Genomic DNA, 15,220 nt, shown 5'->3' on the forward strand with positions numbered 1-15,220 from the left:
GCTCATGGAATATTACTCCTATTGCAATAAGGTGGAATGATTTTGACGGATTCCTTCCAACTCCCATGCTTCCAGCTACCAGGACCACCTGAAAACTCTGCTTCCAGATTGCTAGCTGATACCAGTTATAAAAGGCTACTAGAAGATACTAATTATCAAAAATCGCCTTTCTTCTTCTCCAGCAGGAGGATCTATTGGCTACAAAAACTTGCATAAACAAAAATGTTCTGCTTGCAGAAGAGGAACAAGATATCTAGGGCACTTAGTTCATGGAAAGAGTGTGCATCCTTTGGTAAGTGTCATAAATTTCCTAAAATCATCATACTATAGAGCAGGAAGGAAATGCCAGGGCCACTTAATCCAGCCCCCTGCTCTGCAGGAATCCAAGCTAAGCACCTCAAAGAAATACCCATCCAGCTTCTGTTAAAAAACTTCAAAGTAAGGACAGGCCACTATCTTCTGAGGTAGTCTATTTTAAAAGCTTTTTAAAAATAGGATTATTATTATCTGTTACCATATTTAAGGTCTACCAATTCAGCTTTCCCCAGTTTAGTGTTGTCTAGAAGTTCTGGGCTACAGATCGCAGCTTCTACAGTCAATGGTCAGCAGTGTTGGTCTCTGTACTCCAAAACATCTGACAGGCACCAACTTGGGAAAGGCTGATTTAAGCCAGATTTACTTGCAAGAACCAGAAATCTGTTTGCACTCCACTGGTGGCTATTGATCTGGGAAGAACATTTAAATGTAATGCTTTGTAAATCAGGCATGGACAACTGTGGTAGGGCTTGATTTTCATCCTTGTGAAATCATGTGGTAGCTCACCTGGGACAAAAATAATCTGGAAATTGCAGCCAGACATTACTTCCACTGATGAATATGAAATTTTAAAAAAGTTTTGAGGACAGTGATTTGTTTATTTATTTTTTCTCCTTGGAAAAGCAAATCCAATGGAGAGGTTATTAGCAGTGTTTTACCTTATCTGTTGGAGGCTTTGAAGGGTTTTGAGGCTGCAAAAGGAGTGGAAGTTACACTCCATCCCATTCTAAATTCAGATCCATTGAACATTTTGCTCTATTTCTACACTGCTCCCCCACCTTCAATTATCATTCAGGGAGACATGTCTAGAGAAAATGTATTATTCAGTTAAAGTACTGAGAAAAACTAGAATAGGCTGAAATGTATTTTCTCCCCATTTTACATGTGATTTATCCTGCCTTCTGATGAAGAGAGGGATAGAGAAGAGACAAGGTACCATATCTCTGGGAAGTAAGAAAGCCTCTTTCAACATTAATTCGCATAACATCCACCCCTGTCATGATCAGATTCATAGGGCCAAAGTAAATCTGCAGCGCACACATCAGTCTCACTAGCAAAGCCAATTTTTGTGGTTGCTCTTTCACTCCAAGTTGTACTGTGAAGCTCACATTTAACTTTTAATTAAATCTCTGGAATATGAGATGGTATAAAATGTTACATTTATCAGTTTAATTTTGAAGCATTTATTGAATACACAGTATTGCCCTATGATTCAAATGAATTTCATTTACTAGTCGGAATCATGATTCATACACATGCACACTCACTCACTTTCACACATACACATTTATACTGACACTAACTTATATTCTCATGCTCAGCTGGTTTCTCGAAAAAAAGGGTTAATAAAAGAAGTCCGAGAGCAAATTCTCTTTCTCTGAGTTCTTGTGTATCTCCAAACATTTTAGATAGCTATTAAATGTTCTGAAAAAGAGATCATTGAGTCAGGAAATTAGTCTTTTCAGCAACAGATATATTCAGAAGATTATTCTGAAATTAAATGTCTGTAACTGGAATAAGCATAATAAAAATCTACAATACATTTGGTGGAGCTGTGAAAGTTCTATGTGAGCAGCTATTATTTATGTTTAGGTTTCAGGGTCCCCTTGCTAGACTTGCCCACTTCCTTTCCAAAACTTTAAGCTAGGAGCTAAAAGAGGTAAGCAGACTCTCCAGGTGGTGATGCCATTGCTAAACTGTATTATTTCAAACAGCAGGTGGGGAGCTAAATGCTCAAATGGGTGAATGTTTGTACTATTTCACACACACACACACACCTCTATAAAGGAAAAAAAAATCATCTTCCTACACACTGTGCAGTGTTGTAGGGGAGAGGAGTGTTTGCTGTCCTCCTATCTGGAAGAGGCCAGAGTAATTACATCAGGGCATTGCATGCCATGGCAGAAAGCATTTTTAAAGCTCCTGCCACCCATTCCTCTCATCTTTTCACTGGACTTCATTGCTCCACCCTCCCATCTCTGATATAGTGTAAGCTTGATGGTTGGAGAAGGGAAAGCACCATCCTTCTAATTTTTCCCCCTGACTATATACGCCAAACCTACAACTAATGCTAAATTCCTGGCCATGTAGGGGTAGCAAATTCCCCAAAATTCAGAAACCTACTCTAAACCTCCCTTAAATAATGTGCTGCTACCTGATTAAGGTACAATTGCAAAACCAATAATCTCTGAAAAATAATGGAGCAGGGACCCTTTCAGAGATGGGGGCATTTTCTTCCCCCTTCTTACCTGCTTCTGATCCCTGTTGCTCTCTGACTTGAGACAACTCCAAAAGGAATGGGGAGAGTGCCCATAGGTTGAACATTCATGCCAATACCTAGAGGGGTGTGTGTGCATGCACCCTGAACCCCAAATTCCCAAGAAATCAAACTCAGCTGTTGCATTTGGGTACTCTGTGACTGAACCATAGCACACCCCTTGGCCTGCACAATATGGCCACTATGTGACTGCTCTCATTGAGTTGGTCACCCAGGGTTCATAATCTGCCTCCATAACTATGGCTGTATCTGGTTGCATCTGAGAGTGGTCAATTGTCACCAAAACAAAAACAAACAAACAAGCTTCATTTATATACCGCTTCATACTGCCTAAGCAGTATCTAAGCGGTTTACAACTGTAAGCTAATTTGCCCACAACAGTCTGGACACTCATTTTAGCGACATCGGAAGAATGCAAGCCTGAGTTGAGCTGGAGCCCTTTTGCTGGTCTTGAACTTGCAACCTTATGGTTTTGAGTAAGTGGCTGCAGTACAGGCATTTAACCACTGCGCCACCAGGGCTCACTTTCTGTTTAGAAGAATGTGGGAAACTTTATGCATCAGAGACAACTTTTTATTTGGAATTTAACAGCTTTCAAGGGGAGGGGGGAATAATCAGTGGGACTCAGATAAGTTTAGATTACCAGATTGTGTTATCACTGTTGTTATAGTTCATATACTGTATGAGCAAATGTAGTAAAAATATTTATGAATGTAAAGCTAACATAAACCAGACTATATTTCTAAATATATGTACATCAAACTATAAATTGTGAGTCTCTCTTTCATGTAACTATATACATAGATTTCCTGAAGACTGGGATGTATCATCATCAGGGTTGCTGGAGATCCCTGATATAAACATTCAACAGATAAGTTTTTCATGTCGATTGAATATAGTGGACAGAATTTGTCAAGCACTGGTAATTATAAGTTTTCCCTAAGTTGTTCTGCCCAGTTTAGGAAGGGGTGACATAAATTACATCCAGGGGTATCTATGTAGGCCATTTAGCAAATTCAAACAAAAACCCACCAAACAGTGATACTTTTTATTGGCCAACCAAAATGCACAATATACATGTTGCGAGCTTTTGAATCTTTATCCGGCAAGATGTTACAAACCAAACAGGAGATTTTTTTTGAAGATGTTAGTCAGAGGCCTGCATTTCACTGTTTCTGTTCTTAGTTAAGATGGAGTGGGGAGAGCTCTTGCAGGTTGGCCCATCCTCCTTCTGGCCATGTGGCAATTGGAAGATTCTCAAAGTCCAGGAAATTTAACATCCATTTAAATTAGAATGCAGATCTACTACACAGTGTGATCTGTAGGCTATATATGGCCCAGGACTATTTTTGCACACTCCAGGAGTCCACACCCAGACACATGAACAACAATTTGGGGATGCCCCAAAAGTGAAGCACCCAAGCCACTTCCTTTGGCCTATACATGTCATTCTTCTAAACAGAAAGTGACTGAATCAGAAAGAATATCCAGTGACACCACTTTAGAGGTTTGTGAGCATTAACTGCTATTTGACACAAAAAATCCCTCTTGACAGTTTTTTGTGGGGAGCATGAGGGGGGATTGCAACCCATCAGAATCTTGCAGCAGGAAAGCAATACAGCTCCTTTACTCACTGCTGTCCTAAATGCATAATGCCTCCTTTGCATGTATACAACTTGCTGCCTTGCCAGATCTGAATGTAAGTGGGAAGTGGGGAAATCAGGAAGTTGCAAAGTCCATCATTACATATGTCTGGTGTTTTCACACACTAAAGAGGATGTACAATATGATTATAGTCCTTGTATTATCTGTAGGAGGCATCACCACCTACTACTGGATTATTTGGCAGTGTACTAAATCCCATTTTGTCTGTTTTTATAGGAATCAATGTTTTGTCTTGTTCTAGTCTAGATGAAAGGTTGCACACAAGCAGAATGGGTTTTTTCTTTCAATTTGCATCCAACGAAGTTGTTGCTAACAACCCTTACCCATGAATTACTCACTCCCAGAGATCAATATTTATATGCTTGCTGAAGTGACCTTAGATCAATGCAACTCACTTGAGAGAAAGGATGAGAGTGATAATGTCAGATGCTAGCAAATGACAACTACTGTCTGTTCATAATCATGCACATTTGAACACATGAATATTTTACAAGTATGTACTACTGCAGCCTCATTGGCAGGAGCTCTGATAATCATCAAATGTACCTAGTGTATGTACTGTATTCAAACTTTAAGGAGGGTGGGAGGTAAAATTATACTTCATTCTATCAATTGTGTTATTCCATTGCTGCTGATTGCAGTTCTGTACCAATTGTGACTTACTAAAAGGGCCAGTTCAAGACATTTTCTGACTTGATGCAAACAAAAAAGGTGGTGCCTTCTACCTCATTTCCACATTTAGAAGATGAATGGACTCTTAGCTGAACCTCCGTACATGAGCAGGGCAGCTGGTGACAAAGTGACGTGAATGTCTTTCATTCACAGAATTGCCTAAGTTGATGTTGACCGGATGGCAGTTAATAACAATAACAAAAAACTTTAGGGGCAAAGTCTCTCTCAGCCCATGCCTTGGCCCTCCACTCAGCCATCACCTAAGCCTGACATTCACTTTCAAAACACTTGTTGTGTGGAGGGAATACTCCTAAGATTCAGCTCCCTATGTGTGATCCCACCATTGACATTATTATTTAGTATTAATTCCTGGAGAGTGAAACCAGAGAATAAGGTATCTGTGTTTTTCTCTGGAAATTGTAGCCGAAAACCAATTGTTAGTCCCAACTACAGCAGATACATTAAATCAACAGAATTTACAAAACTATTAACTTAACAAATTTTCCTTGGTTCAATGGGTCTACTGACCCTTCTAGCTGTAACTAACAATTGGATTTAGGCTTCTCTGTTTCTGGCATTTTTTAGAACCATCTTCCTCAGTAGAAAATAGTAGAGGATTAAAAACACGATAGATGCCTGTGTTACTCTTTGGCCCTGTCCAGATGGGCCTATAAGGCGCACAGCCCATACGTGCCTCACCCCTTGCACATGATGAGGGCATCAAAATGGCGGTGCCCTGTACACATGGGCACCACCATTTTGACGCAACGGACACTTAGCATCAGCACATCCCACCCCCATAATGATGTCACGAGTGCACCATTGGTGCACTGCGGTGTCATTATGGCGCTGCAGACAGAACCTGCTTTTTGCGGGTTCTTTTTGCTGCACGAGGGAACTGCATGGTTTGTCCGCTGCAGCTTCCTCATGCAGCAAAACAAGGCTTGGGCAGACTGCCCTTTTTGGGAGGTCTGTACCCCGCCTTTGTGAATGTATTTATTTCATTTGTTGCTGTGTGATTCCAAGTCCTTTCTGACTTATGGCAGCTCTAAGGTGAATCGATCATACGATTCTTGGCAAGATTTGTTCAGAAGAGATTTGTCATTGCCTGAAACTGAGAGCTTGTGACTTGGCCAAGGTCATCCAGTGGGTTTCTTGATTGAGCTGGGAATTGAACCCTGGTCTCCAGAGTCATAGTCCAAAACTCAAACCACTACACCGCACTGGCTCTCTTAGCTGTTGCAAATCTCATTTCACCTTTATTTTCATTATTGGTTTGTAGTGCTTTTGGTCCCCCCTCCTTTGGTTAGAATTTCTTCATCTTGTGAAGCTAGAATATTGTTCTTTGCTGTTCTTTTCTGGGTTAGTTCACGAATCAATTCCAAGTACCACAATATAACAATGATACCTGTTCTTTTCCCACAAGTCTGTTTAATTATCCCTCTGTTCTGTTCAGAAAATGGTGGTTCCATTTATGGGTTCCTGATATCTATTTTGGCAAAACAACAACACCCATTAGAATATGGGAATTCAGGCTGTGGCAAGCTACATTATATAGCTAACCTGGCAACTGTACACACTTTCAGAGGAGTTGATCAGGAGTGACTCCTGTGCTATTTTGATTTGGCCTCCAGTCACTGCAATTTGTGATCTCCCACTGCTTGAGATGTTACAGAGAACATGTGGAATTGAATGGATAATAAACAAGAGGCAATGGAAGATTAAGGGTGTTGAGCTTTGTTTTTAAAAAGCCACTGTCAGCTGGATTTGGAACATGAAAGGTGCTGTTAAGAGATAAATGGCAGAGCAACTCTCACTGTGAATGGAAACAACTATTCCAGAGAGGCCCCAAAGCACATATTTCCATTTTCTCTGTGAGTTTGAGCCTGCAACAAAGCAAGATTTCTTAAGAGACCAGCGGTACAGAAGAGAACCACTGAGTTATGTCGGTATCACACTGATCCTGTTAGTTTCCCACTCTCTTTTCTTCTTGCATATCTACATCACACATAGATTGATATGAAAGTTCACAGATTACATGCATAAGGATAAGTGTACATAATTTTAACTGAATCCCAAATTCCAAGCCAATCAGGCTATTTTAGACTTGTTCTTGTTCCTCTCAAGGTGAAGGAGGCTTCTAAACAAAGTATGAAGAACTGAAGCTGGATGCATGTCAAGACTTATTGTTGACTTGGAGAACTAAACATACCCAGCTCTATAAGCTCAAAAGGCATGGTTTCTAAGGCCTTTATTATCTTGGTTGCCTTCCTCTGGAGACGTTCCCATTTGCCAATATCATTCCTGAAATATGGTAACCCAAACTGAATCCAATATTCCAGTATAATCTCTGCAAGTGCCAGAGGTACTAGAACAAGTCCCTGAGAGTGCCAGAGGTGCTAGAAGAAGACCAGAGTATTAGAAAAAGGCTTTGAACAAGCCAGAGGTACTAGAACAAGCCACTAGGACCATATCCTTAAAGACCTAGCATTTCTGCCATGTGCCCTCTCCCTCAAGAAATGTCGTTGGAACACAGTAATGATTGGTATGTAGCAATGCCTTGTGTTGTGAACAATCTTTAAACACTGTTGTTGTTGTTGTTGTTTAAAAACTGCATAGACTAATGATCACTGAACTGTAATTTATATAATATGAGAATGAAGGTGTGTCTTTTTGTGCCCCCAGTTAGTTGTCCAATAAAATCAATAACTTATTCAAAGAAGCTTTTTGTACATAAGAGGACAAAAATGTCTAATAATTTGCATGTTTTCTATTTATCCCTCCTGCCTTCTCCCACTCACATTTATGCACTCATGTACTAATAATACACTGAAGAATGTTGAAACATAGACTATGTTCATCATCACAAATAAAGCTGCCACATTCTCCAGTGGTGGGGATAGTAATTATATGTTGGGATTTCTACTTTACTGTGTCTAATTTGGCCTTTAATATTGTAGCTGTTTCTGTCTCCCAAACTTCAATACACTGAGCCACAAAGGCAGATCTTATGCTCTGTTCAAGGAATTCTTTGACCTACTCGACAGTTGTAGCACATTTCATTCTGTCCTCTCCTTATTTCATTTATGTATTAATTTACTTACTTATTCATTCATTTACTTATTCAAGCTGGATTTCAATGGCTAGAGACTAGAATTCTCCTTAGCATTAGGCAGAAGCAGAAGTTGGTGCTGGATGGGGAGAAGCAGCAATGTTTTGTGTGTCATATCTTGTATCTTGCATCCTCAGAGCTAGTCCAATGCTCTAAAACAGGACTGGACATTTGCACTAGGTGTTACAACTTTCACCTTTATTTCCCTGTTGGTAGATTGCACCAATGCTGAAAATAAAGCCAATAACAATCCAGAAGTCACTTCTGACTTTGATTCAGCTTTATTTTTAGTTAATATTCAACTGTCTTAGTATGAGTGGTGATGTGGTGATGGGAGAAATAAAGCCAGGCTATCATATTGTTGTGTGTTGAGTCATTTTGGGGTGTCCAGGGACTTATGGGATATACTGGAGGAGCCTTGAGGCAGGAAAAAATTGATAGGGCCCACGTAGACCCCATTTACCCATGGAGACACACTGGATGACTTTGGGCAAGTCACACTCTCTCAGCCTTAAAGGAAGGCAAACATGCTCTGAATATATCTTGCTAAAAGAACCTCGTCATAAGAGCACCTTAGGGTTGCCATAGGTCAGAAATGACCTGAAGCCACAAAACAGTAGCAACAACAACAATAATAAAGACCCATGAGCTGCACTTTCCACACTTCTAGTCCTACATTTGGGAAGGTATTGTCTTTTGACTAGTACTGCTTCAACTACTTTCCCATGATGTTTGCAGCAATGGTGTACAATTCTGTCCTTTTCTTAAGCGTCAAAATGTCTTCAACCTATTGTTCTGGAGACAAATAGTGTTCTGATTTTATACACTAATTTAAGCAATCCAGTATAAGGAGATTAGAAGGATCTGAAGACAATTTTGTTCCACAGTAGTGCTGACAGGTCTTCTTTGTTATAAGGGATGCCCTTTATCTGATGGTTGGAAAGCTTGGCCCTTACTGGAGTGCAGGTGTCTCTTATTATCAGGAATATTTCCTACTTAAGAGTTGGAAAGCATTTCCTTTTCTATAGAATGAATAAGATCCTACCAAAAAAAAAAAAAATCCCATAGTTTTGAGCATATGCCTTCATAAAGACAGAAATGTGTGCATTGTGTAATTTATGAATGTGGACTATATGTAAATTTTATAGAGAAATACTTGGCTAAGATATCTGAAATCAATACTTTCATTTAATATCTAGGTAGAACAGAAACTTGTTAAGAGCTTCTTCCTAAATGTCAATCTGCACTTCAGGAATTTTGACTGTCTCTTAGAGCTGTTTGAAAACCTAGAAACTCTGCTCCACAGTGTGTATTGGCTTCTTGTACTGAACTCTTATAGTAACATGTACCATTCCAAATATGATTATATAGTGCATTTCTTTTACATATGTAAATACTGCTGTGTTTGTTAAGTGAAAATTCCAAACCATTTAAAAAGCTTGGGGATATTGTTAAACGAGTCTAAGAGCTTGTCTACACTGGCCAGCACCATTAAATTAATAGCAGTGTGGCTTCTGCGTAAACCAGAAGCCACGTATGGAGCAGGTGCACTGTAGTTGTAACATTATAAAGTTCTTCCTAATGCCAGAAGAAGAAAACATTCTGGAAAATATTTTCACTCATAATGAAATTAAGTAAGAGTGGGGTTTTCTCCTGATTGTAAATAGGACAATCATTTTACATGCACACTCATCAAACATTTAAGCAAGTGAAGGCTTGCTATACTTCCAAGAAGCTCCTTCTGTTTCAGGTACGATATGAAAGTGAGAACAGCATTTGGTCAGTTTATCAAAGGCCCATTATTAATTCATAACTCACTAGAGAAATAAATCACATTTTAAGAGGGGGAAAGCTGTGAGGAGTTGTTGAAAGAATATGAGTTTAATAAGAAAAGGAGTCTGGTTGCAAGGAAATTGTATGATGTATTTATGAAAAAGGAAACTTGCAGTGTTTGGGAGCTACGGCAGGAAATAAATCACTCAGTTTCCATCTGTTGAGGACATACAGACTTCGTATTTTTACCTCAGTGACCAATGTATCTCTGATGCAAGGGCTATAAACTTTATGATATCCATTGGTATAAACTCTCCAGTGCTACTGATGCCATCTATTATTGTAATAGAGTGGCAAAACCAAAATATGCTTGCTGTGTACATGTTGATTTCAAGCTAGCGTGGTCATCTGTACTCATGCACAGAAACAGTTTTATGGTGACTTGTGTCCAGAAACAGGGCAAAGTATTCCTAACAGTACCACACTGCAGCCTCATGAGTTTGTGGTAAGTTGTGAATCCAGATCTCCCACGTGCAACTCACAGTCCTCCAGTGCCTCCTTCCCTGGCGCTTTCCAACTGTCTTGTGTTGTAAGGCCTTGCACTGCTGCGGGCATACAACTGATGCTAATTAATTTACATCATGTTTTAATATTTAATAATGTTTTAATCCTTGTTTTCAGTCACATAGTGCAACTGGAATTGTGGGCTGAATCAATTTCAGCAATATATTTTGTTCAGTGACTCAGATGGTGTTTATTTAAAAGTTCAGTTACGCCTGTTTGGAAAGGCCAAATGTTGCTTGGTTGTAACAAGAGTGTCTGGGAGAAGTCTGGTGGCATTTTTTACACCTGGTTAACAAGCAGAGACAGAGCTTCTAGGTCATCAGCTTCAGATTTCCCAGGTAGAAAGGAAGCAACACATTGATCAAATTAACAATTGCCCAATGCTGCCATCTGGCATATTTCAAAGACAAAGAAATAGAGCTTCTTGCGAGTTTATCCCCTTGACCTCTCTTGTGTTAATAACACTTGTCTTCACACATCTCTCACTGGAATGAAGTAAGCAGAAACTTTGGGCTATTGTAAATTGTGAATCACAATGAGATTCTAAAGCCCTGAAAGGGCAAGATGTTTCTTTTGAGTCTTAAGTGATGATGTCAAGCACCGGCCTTGAAATTTGTGTCTTTAATTGAATAGCTTACTCTATATTCAGTATCCTCATCTGTTTCCATTTTCATTCTCCATGCCTTACTAATTTCTTTGTATTCTTCCTTGTTGAACTGTGATGCAGTACATCTTGATGCTGAAAGGAGAACTGCATGAGATCCACTTGCTATAACTTTAGTTGTAAATATAGGCAAGTCAACTTCAGAGCCTTATCAGTCATGATGCTTTGTCTTGGGAAGCCACTGTCAAAGGAAGGGAGGAAGGCAATGTTAGGAAGTCTCTAATTAGGGGAATTTCTTAATTAGCTCAAATTGCCAAGAGGGAGGGGTAACAATGCCCTCGCGAGATCGTGTCCCTTAGTGTATACCAAAGGACCAAATAATCCCTTAAGAGATGACGCAGAGACAGGCTTCTCCAATTAAAGTCCAAATATTTATTAAAGGGGGAGCACCCATACAGCAACGGGCACATACACACAGAGACACTCAATACTCAATGGAAGTAAAGGAGGGGAAAAAATGGAAGAGATTGCAAGGCAGAACTACGGGCGATACTCACTTCCGAGGCTTCTCCAGGAACCCAGTGCTGAAATGGATGATGGATCAGACACGACCGCCAAAATGTGGAGCAGGGGGGGTTGGCCGAGGGAGCTAAAATCAGAGTTCACTCTGGCATGGAGCCAAGCTGTATTCTGAAAGTAGCATTCTTGAGTGAGCAAATCTAGGGGCTCTTATAGGCAAAATCTAGCCTCTAGTGATGAGCTTAATGGTTTGGCCAAAGCCTAGACAAAAGTGTTTGATTGCCTGGGCTTTGTCAAGCCAAGGTGTAGGGTGGCCTGGTCAATGCATTTGGGCCTTGACACACTTGGGGAGAAGACAAATAGATATATGGGTAGGTTGTTGATTTGATCACCAGCCCATCAAGTGTGAGACTAAGAATAAACAGTTAGCACTGTGTTTGTTTTGGAGGTGATGGCTTTCCCATTTAGCAACTCTCAAGCTACCTTTGGAGAATTTCCAAGTGTATTTTTTCTAGGGCCTGCCTTTTCCCTGCAAGTTGCCTACCTGGTCTCCTCACTTCGGAGAAATGGTGGGTTTACTAGGAGGTCAGTTTGAGGTCAGAGTGAACTCCACGCACTCCAAAATTCTATAAAAATGCACTTATTCTAACAGAAGGAAGGAAGGAAGGAAGGAAGGAAGGAAGGAAGGAAGGAAGGATGGATAATCAGTCCAGTTTGAATGTTGGAGTAGGACTCTGGTGATGAAAGTAAAATCACCACTCTGGCATGGAAATCCACCCAGTGATCTTGGGCAATTCACATTCTTTCATTTACAGAGGAAACAAATGGCAAACTGCTTCTGATATAATCTTACCAAGAAGACCCCATGATAAGTTCGTTTTGTGTTTGTCATAAATTAGAAATAACTTAGAGGCATAGAACAACAGCAACAAATTCTAATATATGAAAATTTGTAACATAATAATTCATTATTCAATAATTTTCAGCTGCATGTTAATTTCCTCTGTGAGTGAGATGCATTTCCTAGTACCTGAGATGACATTAAGCAGTGCAAAACCTTTGACAGTGTTTTGGATCAATGTTGATTGCTTAACCCATGAAAGGCATTGATTCACAATATTGCAACATGCATGTGTGTGAATAGACACTAAGGCTAACCATTGTGAGTTACTTTGTAAACTGCAAAATAATTGAAATATGAATGATATGATGAAGAATATTTATAGAATCATAGAATCATAGAGTTGGAAGATACCGCAAATGCCATCCAGTCCAACGCCCTGTCATACAGGAAATCTCAAACAAAGCATCCCCAACAGATAACTTGAACCACTGTCCAAATGAATTTGAAGGAAAGCCCCATGGGAGAAATTCTTTCATGTTGTTTTCCAGAACTTTAATCAAGATGTTGACATTTATGAAGAATGAAGAGGTACAGGTCAAAGTTGAGACACCTTATTGGACATGCCCTAAAATCAGACCCAGGCTGTACTGAGAAGATAGGCAGTCTATGTCCTGGGGCTTTACTATGTTGGTGAAAAATACTGCATTCACCGCAAAGATGGTGCTGGCTGTCTTCATGATGTACAAATACTACTAGGAAGGAACTATGGTTATTGGTCCTTAACTTTGTTCTGAAGTGAGTGAAGTCTGGGAAATTCCTGGTGTATCCAGGAAACCGTGGGGTGCTTCCACTTCTTTTGGCCAGTTAGATTGGGTCCAATTCAGCTGATCCAGTTGTCCACACATGAAGAGCCCACCAGTCCTCTTATCCTGAGCTGACAAGTGGATCCCCTTCGGTGCCACCACTGCCATTGTCCACTTGCTGGTTGAGCAGTTTCCTCTGAGTGCCTGGCCAGTATGCTGCTACTTCTGCTGAGAATTGGATGCAATCAGTGATGAGAAGGTAAACCACCCTCCCTCCTAAATCACATGTCAACAATCTCACCCCGGCCCCAGATCACTGTCTGTCTGTTAGCATTTCATGTAACTAAACTATTATCTGTTAGCATTTCATGTCACTTTAAATGTTTCCATTTGGGGATAATTTTGCATGATCTGGGGCCATTTTTCATTCCCTTTCGACATTCAGAATTCAGTCCAATATTTATACTACTAACAATGTCATAAATTAATTTTATAATGTTCATGAAAACTTTCAAAATTAAATAATGAATACTCTATTTAGTATTAACATTTCCAAATGTAGTTGAAAGTCAGAAATGTACCAGCCATCTTTCCATATTCCTCTCCTAACTTGTTCAGTATGGCTGCATTCTAACCCTGGCCTACCTTCCTTTGTATTACAGGAATGTCTGGTATCTTCAGTAATTTTTTCTGGAGTTAAAAATACCCGGCCATAAGATAGTGCAACACTTCTGCCAAAGGAAATAAGCTTAAAACCAGATTTGTGCTTCTGGCTTATCATACTTTATTATCCCCTTCTGTGCTTGAGAATATTTGAGTTCATGTATCTCTCTTTCAAATAACATCTTGGGATCACTTTTCTCTTTTGAAAAATACACTGATATTGTGATCACTAGGGAATTTAGACTGTGTAGGAGTTTAGTACGGATGGGGAGCAGGAAGCTTAATTTGTTGTTTCTGGACTAAAGGAAAGCAAAATCTGTTAAATAAATTATACGAGAACACAACAAAAATACATTTTTCTTCTTCTAGCTAAATGCATACATTGTGGCATTGAGGCAATCAATAGCAGATCTACTTCAAGCACTGAGTAATAGATTGTGTCCTTGCTGACAATAAACTTCCAGCTGCACAAATATTTTATTTGTTAACTAGTTTGTTTGTCAGCTAAATGTATAGCCAACCTGTCCAATGAATAGTGCCAAGGAGGCTGACAAAATGAATGAATGAACAAGCAAGCAAACAATGTATAAATCTTTAGAGATTGAATTATGGGGACAATGACAATGCAAATAAGTTGTGTATTTAGTAAATACATAATGAAGTACTTTCTTCATCAGGATTAAAATATTATAACCAATCTCTCCCCCCCCCCCACCCCCAAGTTTTGTCTGGAACATCTATACATTTGAAATAGTTGTCAGTGCCATGACAGGTCATAGTTGAATCCAAGCCTGGACCAGGTATATTCCAAGGAGGAACATTTGTTTCAAAACACATAAAACATTTGAACCAGTAAATGGTTATTCAAAATTAATGAATGAGTAACAAATTGCTGCAAATGACTTTGTTTTTACTTAATCAAATTCATGCCCATTTATACCTTCTTGTCACTTATGAGTATAGAGCAGCGTCTTTTTTTCCCCCTGACAGTACCAACTGTTCTTGCTTGAAACCATTTTATTTTACCATAATGCCTCAGACACTGCATAATTCCAGGACATTCCAGTCAAAAATGGCAACCAATGTAGAGGGGGCATCCTTTTGGGCTGTTGGTTATCCTTTCTCCCCAGAATGATCCAACAACCAAGGCATGTCAGGAAAAAGCAAAAATGACTGTAAATAATTGAATGAGGTTGAAGTGATGGAACTATCAACATAAACCATCTATTCCACTTGATATATATTAAGATATTATAATTTAAGATAAATATACACATGCAAACACATACATTTTCCTGCTGAGAAAGTTCATTAAAAATGTATTGAGACATAAAAGATGTAAAAAACAGCCCACGTGTTTATATAGGAAACCCAAGCTACCATCTTCTCTCTCTTTTTTTCTTCCTGC

Source organism: Sceloporus occidentalis, unplaced genomic scaffold (genome assembly GCF_023333645.1).
Source record: "Sceloporus occidentalis isolate IW3139 unplaced genomic scaffold, rSceOcc1.0.p SCAF_5, whole genome shotgun sequence".
Classification (NCBI taxonomy): domain Eukaryota; kingdom Metazoa; phylum Chordata; class Lepidosauria; order Squamata; family Phrynosomatidae; genus Sceloporus; species Sceloporus occidentalis.